This window comes from Motacilla alba, unplaced genomic scaffold (assembly GCF_015832195.1).
Source record: "Motacilla alba alba isolate MOTALB_02 unplaced genomic scaffold, Motacilla_alba_V1.0_pri HiC_scaffold_28, whole genome shotgun sequence".
NCBI lineage: Eukaryota > Metazoa > Chordata > Aves > Passeriformes > Motacillidae > Motacilla > Motacilla alba.
Window position 1 is genome coordinate 440,497 of NW_024037374.1, and position 6,558 is coordinate 447,054.

Here is a 6,558-nt window from a genome sequence, read left to right on the forward strand (position 1 = left end):
GTTTGCACTAGTTAAAATTGTTTACAAGAGAGTTTTGCACTGAAAAAGTTCTGTAGTTATTGTTTAAAAAAGTTGTTAACCTACCTCTATGTACAAATCATACAAAGCCAGAAATTTGAGGCTTGCCTGGGAAAACACTTCACCAAAGTTAAGATAAAAGATTAGAACCAAATTTAAAAATTATTGACATAGCTACAAATTACTGACAAGGATGAGATTTTTCAATTCACATTCCTTTCTCCTCTTTCTTTTTAAATGTATATAAAGGGTGAGGTGTAGGAATGTGCCCTCTATGGACAGAGTGACAGAACTATCCTCTGTCCCCCAAAAAGGAAAGAGCCCAGAATTTTCTACACCGATCAGGTAAAAAAGCTACCTCACAGGACCTTGGGGATTTCACCTCAAGTTTGGGGACAGCTAATTGGACAGGAGCCAAAAAGTCCCGCCTGGGCCATTTGGTAGAAAAAGAAGAGAACAAAGAAGCTAATCACTTTTGTGAGGTGTTTTTACCAGGAGCACAAACCTGTGAACCTGGCTCGGTTTTATATTTGTTATTTTGCCTTTTATTAAACCTTTTTTGTTTACAAACGCTGCAACAGAAGCCTCCTGCTCATTTATGCCCCCAAGGGAAGCTGAGCTATCTTGGGGTGTTTACGTCTGGGTATTAAGAGCTTATCAGATCGGCTCAAAACCCCAGGGAAACGTAGCACAGGGGCAGCTGTGCTGGGACAGGGGCTTTCCAACCGCCCTGGATATGGAACTGGAAACCACAACTGCTGGAACGGCCATGGAGCCCCAGCAGGTGAGTGGGAAGGGGCAGCTCCCCCTGTGCCAGGCCCAGAGCGGGCCTCGGGGGGCTGGGCTGTCCTGTGGGGAATGGTTCCTTTTGGGAACAACAGGGCATTCCCAGGGAGCTGTTCTGGAGCTGGCGGCAGCTTTGGTGGTGGCCCTGGGGACAGGCCTGCCAGGGAACTAGGGCTACTGACCATGCCAAGGCACACCCATCTCCTCCCATCACTGCAGGCACTAATGAGGGAGCAGCTTTTCCTTGCATTCCCAGCACCCCAGTTTACAGCCCAGCCCCAGCACTGCCCAGACACCACAATGGGTTTCTCCCAGTCCCTTCCCAGATGATTCCTTGAGGATCAGAGGAGCTGTAGAAGGGATCAGAGGGTGCTCGGGCAGCTGGAGCACTTCTGCTATGGGAAAGGCTGTGAGAGCTGGGACCACTCTGCCTGAAGAAGACTTGGGAGAGACCTTAGAGCTTCTTCCAGCCCCTGAAGGGACGCAGGGAGAGGTGGGGAGGGACTTTGGACAAGGACCTGCAGGGACAGCACAAGGGGGAATGGCCTCCAGCTGACAAAGGGCAGGGTTTGATTGGATCTTGGGAAGAAATTCTTCCCTGGAGGAGGAATGGTGAGGAGGGTGGAGAGCCCTGGCACAGGTTGTCCAGAGCAAACAGACGTTGCCCTGGAAGTGTTCGAGGCCAGGCTGGATGTGGCTTGGAAGAACTTCCCTTCTGGCGTTTTCATCAATAAGAAGCCCTCTGGCAGGTTGTGTTTGTTCCATTTTCAAGGTCCAGGGCTGAAAGGATCCCCAAGGAGGGGAGGAAGAGCTGAGCTGCAATTCCAGAGCTGGGGTCGGCTGGGAAAGCATTTAGGACCAACTGCCTCAGGGATAGCCATGCAATCCTGAGTGTGCTCTTCCCTGTGTTCTTCCAGGTGGCCCAGGAGCTTGGACTGAGCCAGCAGTTCCCTTCCCACATATTTCTTCAACAGGAACCTTCCTCAAGAGCCCCTGAGGTGAGTCCAGCTGTGCTGAGCTGGCTCAGGACCCTTTTGAAATGGAACTTAGGGAAGGGAACTGCAGGAACCCTGCATGGGGGAAGCTGCTCAGCCATGGCTCTCCTGTGTGTCCCTGAGTGGGGTTCATTTCTCTGTGCCTGATTTCTGGATCCCCATTTCACCCCAAAAGAGATTTCTGTTCTCTGCTCGGCTGTTTTAACACCTTTGAACATGAGCAAATGTAGCGGGAACCTGATCTCTGGTGGTGCTGTTTAATTTCATTGTAATTACAGTAATACATGTCCTAAGAACAAGCAATGTGCTAAGAGTAGAAATAGATTTCATACATTTCAGTCAATTTTGAAATTGGTTCTCCATGAACGAATATCAATTCTTGTTAGGATCAGAAGAGGCATCTCAGATGGTACTTTGGAATAGGACAGAATGCCTGCCCTCCTCATAGCAGGATTAAGTAGAAAAGGGGCACTAGATCTCCAGTGCAGGACTGTGGAAAGACTTTTAAAGACTTCCATTTTATTTCATTCTGCTTCCTTTTCTTCATTTAATTTTGCTTTAATATAATTTAATAGCATGTTTGAAATCTGTTTATCCCAACGCATCCAGTAAAGTTTAAAGAATGGAAGGCAACTAATTTTAACATATTGCCCCTTCATGTCATCTTTTTTGGTGCTAAAATAAATCCATGGTAAAGCATTGTCAGAAATCACTTCTGGAAAAAAAACAAAGCTCTCCTGGGACATTTTGCAAAGGCAAGCTGTGACAGGGACAAGGGGGAACAGCTTTAACCTGAAAGAGATTTAGATTGGATATTAGGGGGAAACTCTTAGGGCTGTGAGGGTGCTGAGGCCCTGGCACGGGGTGCACAGAGAAGTTGTGGCTGCCCCTGGATCCCTGGAAGTGTTCAAGGCCAGGTTTGAGGGGGCTTGGAGCAGCCTGAGGTAGTGGAAGAGGTCCTTTCCTACCCAAACCATTCTGGGATTCTCTGAAGTGACTTTAAATCCCACGATTCTCCCCTCACCTCCCACTCCCTCTCTTGCAGGTGTGGCAGGACACAAAAGAGCATGAAGAACGACCCCCGAGCAGCGCAGACAGAGCGAGCCGTAAGCGGGAAGCAGGAAGCCATGGAAATGTGTCTGGAACAAAAGCAGAAACACCAGCAGAGAGCGGCACAGGGACATTCCTGAGCCCTCTGCTTCACATCCCTCTCTCCAGACTCAGGGAAATAGAAGCGGAGTTGATTTGCGCCAATGAGGAGGACACTGAGTTCGGGTCTGGCGAGGTGGTGGCGCCTGCAGTGCCACCAGCAGTGCCACCAGCGGTGCTGTTACAAACGGGACCACACTCCTGGTAGTAAAAGTGATTTCAGCATTTATTATAATAAAAAAGAAAATTATGGGGACCCACAGGCCGAGCAGGAGTGTTCCCGTCAAGGATGCTGCGGCACCGGCGCTGGGTCTTCTTGAGTAGCGATGTCCCCAATGTTCCAGGTAGAGAGGCACAGCTTCCCTGGGTCAGATGCCCCTTTTTATCCTGTTTTTTGTTCCTTTGGATTGGTTTCTGTTTGGATCCTTCATTTGCATGAAGGTTTAAGGTGTTTGATTGGCCCATTACAGTTCTGTCCAGGCTGGCTCATTTTGCTTGGGGGGTGGTGCACTTTACTGAGGTGTGTTATGGTATGTTGAGTACCGTATTTCTTACAACTAACCTTTTAACCCCTTTTACAATAAAATAACGAAACTAACAGTACATGCTTTATTGGAATTTACCAGTATTGCTGATGGGACATGCCTTGGCTTGCCTGGCCCCTGCATCTGAACTAAATAGTGACAACTGTGGTGTTTCACCCCAGAGACACTTTTGGCTAGCTAGATGATGCAGCTGGGCACGTGAGAACAAGTCCAGGCATGCCAGAGCTCTGGTGGTGTGGCTGGAGTTTCCTCTCGCAGAGGGTCTGTTTCTCAGGTTTCCCTCTGACGGAGGAGCTTTAAGGTGAGGTGAAGGAAAGGAGTTGGTTATGATGGAGGGTTTTAATCCAGAGTTTTTATTCTGGCCCGCAGGCCTCTGAATCCAGCAACAGCTCCAACAGAACTCCTGTTCAGGACCGCATGGTTTGCTCGCCCTTTTACCTGGGGGAGTGAAGGGGTAAGGAAGCTCACCAATCAGGTACGTGAGAGGAGGTCCCAAAGGGACAAAGGACACCTGGATTGTCCAATGCCCCCCAGGAGGGCCCAATCACTCGATGCCTTTCTGGAATTCCAGGATTGACAAACAGTGCTCAGCAGGGGTCAGGGTGGGGAAAGGAGACGTGATTGCCACACCTGGGAGGGAATTTCAGGGAGAAACCTGGAGTTTTGAGGCAAAGCCTGAAATCACACCGCAACAATGCTTAACAATTATAAACCATTTTACAACAGTTTCTAACCTATTTTTGACAGTGCCACCAGCGGTGCCACCAGCAGCGGCTCAGCCTCCCGCCCATGTACACGGACAGCCGGTGGCACTGTGGGGCTACAGGCAGCCCTGCGGGATGGCAGCGCTCGGTGCCAGCAACAGGATTTCACAGCTGCCGCGGCCAAGTTCCCCTTGGCACTGGAGGTATGGGGGCTAAAGAGCTGTGACCCCACAGAAAAGCCATGGCGGGGCTTGTTGCAGTTCGTTTGGTGCTGCACTGTGTCCCTCTGCTCCCGGCTGGGGGAGCAGGATCGGCGTCGGCTAGCTCCGACACAGCCAGCACTGGGGGACACTCTCCGGATGCACCGCGGTGTCTGGAGGGTGCCTAGCTGGAATATTTAGAGGCAGCTGTGGCAAAGTGAAGAAAAGAGGGTCTCCATCCCGGGGCAAAAATCCAGTTTTATTGAACACCAGGGGGACCAGCCAGCCGAGGACCCCGGGGGGAGGGTTACACGGGGTTATAAAGGGGGGAGGGTTACACGGGGTTATAAAGGGGGAAGAGAACAGGGGTGGAGCTGCACCCAGCTCCCATCGGGAAACAGGGGGGTGGGGGGATACAAAGGAGTGACTGCTGGGGTAACAAATGCATTTGAACTGGGGGCGGGACCTCGGCTCCTAATCCAATCACTCGATGGGAACCGTAGAAGATTCTGGAACAATGGGAGGGGCTGCCAAGTGATGGATAGGGGTCTGGGGAGGGGTCATAGAAATAAATTAGCACAAATAAGGACAATTGGGGTGGAGATAAGGGGATTGGCATGAACTGATGGGGAGGGGAGAACCAGGGCAGAACCATATAACAGGAGTGAACAGGGGTGAACAGAACATACCAACTTTACATAATCTACAATAAAGATGACACACCACAACAGTTTGGGGGTCCCCGGAGGCCCCCTAAGCTGTGTGTTCGCTGGTAGCAGCAGGCAGGCAAGAAGACTCGACACGGCTCCTGAGGATGCTGATTAGATGAAGGTTTATTGGGGGTCCCACCCCCAGGAGCAGCATGGTTTCTGAGGGAGAAGGGGGGAAGGGGCAGGGAGGGGCAGAGAGGGAGAGCCTAGGGAGAAAAGTGCCAAAAGAGAGGGTTCGGTTTCCCTCGCACAGCTTTAACAGGGAGATTCAAAGTGGGCGCAGAATAAGATTCGGGCCAATGGGATTACAGATACATGGTACTGCAGGGGAGGATCACAGCTTGGAATGACCTGCATGTTTTCAAGGGGTGAGACAGAGCATGCCATTTAACTAAAATGTAACACTGCAGGGGCTGGCCTGGCACTCCCTGGGGCAGGAATAGCAAAGAGAACCATCAGCGCCAACCTGGAACACCTACGGTTGAAGAGAAATCCTGAGTTGCAATTTCACCTGAAACCTGAAAATTAAGAGGTCTGAGGACTTTCAAAGCCAGTGTCTGTTTCTCAGATTAAAGAAAAAAGCAAAACCAAGAGCCTTTTGGTGCTCTACAGGAATATGGTTGGTGATGAAAATAGAGGACTTGCGAGCTGGGCTCTCTGGACTTTCTAAGAGTGGAGAGAGTCTCTAAGAGAGAGACTCCAACCTCTCTAACCTCTAAGAGAGGTTTTGCCTCCACTCTGACCCCAGTTCCTTCAGCCTGGCACTTGACACCCTGAGGAAGGGATCAACTACACTTGTTTTAGCACTATTCTGTCAAACTTAATTCAGTTTGCAGATCACAAAAGAGAGAATATAAAAAGAAAAAAGCCTTTGTCAAATAATTTTGGCTTTCCTATTTACAAGCAAATATTCTATTCCTAATATATTTTTCTACAATACTGAAGTAATTTTTTAAGCAATAAATATTATAGCAGTCAGTGAGTAAAATGATAAAGTGCCATCCTTTTTAAGTGCATTTTTTTTCCCCCTGTATTTAGAAATGAGCTGTGATAGGGACAGCACCATGGGTCACTTCAGAAGGAAGGAGGACTCTTCTCCTTTAAAAAGAAATGGAAAGGCTAGTGAATGGAGCTACTGGGGAAAGAGATGAAGGAATTAAATCCTGGGATTGTGGACAGACTGCTTGGGACATCACAAAATTGTAGGGCTGGTGCTCCTCAACAGTCTCTAAATCAAGCTCTCAGAAACAACAAACCCAGAAGATCCCTGAAAGAGAATTCTGTCCTCTGTACTGATTTTTGTCATGCTGACTTTAGTTAAAGCCAGAGTCTATTGGATTTCAGTTTTCTCCATCAATCAGTCACAAAAAGCATTTCCACCTAACAAATGGTATATTCTAACATTAGGAAATCATGCTTGTGTTTCATGTGCAGCTTTGCAGTAAAGGCTT

At 49.1% G+C, this 6,558-nt stretch overlaps 1 long non-coding RNA gene across 1 annotated transcript; it reads left to right on the plus strand.

The window, feature by feature from the left end:
- The first annotated feature begins 3,815 nt into the window (after nt 1-3,815).
- LOC119696396 lies at nt 3,816-6,128 on the plus strand. The gene is made up of 3 exons (XR_005255570.1): nt 3,816-3,968; nt 4,241-4,400; nt 5,518-6,128. It is a non-coding gene; the product is annotated as an uncharacterized LOC119696396 (long non-coding RNA).
- Nucleotides 6,129-6,558: the final 430 nt, after the last annotated feature.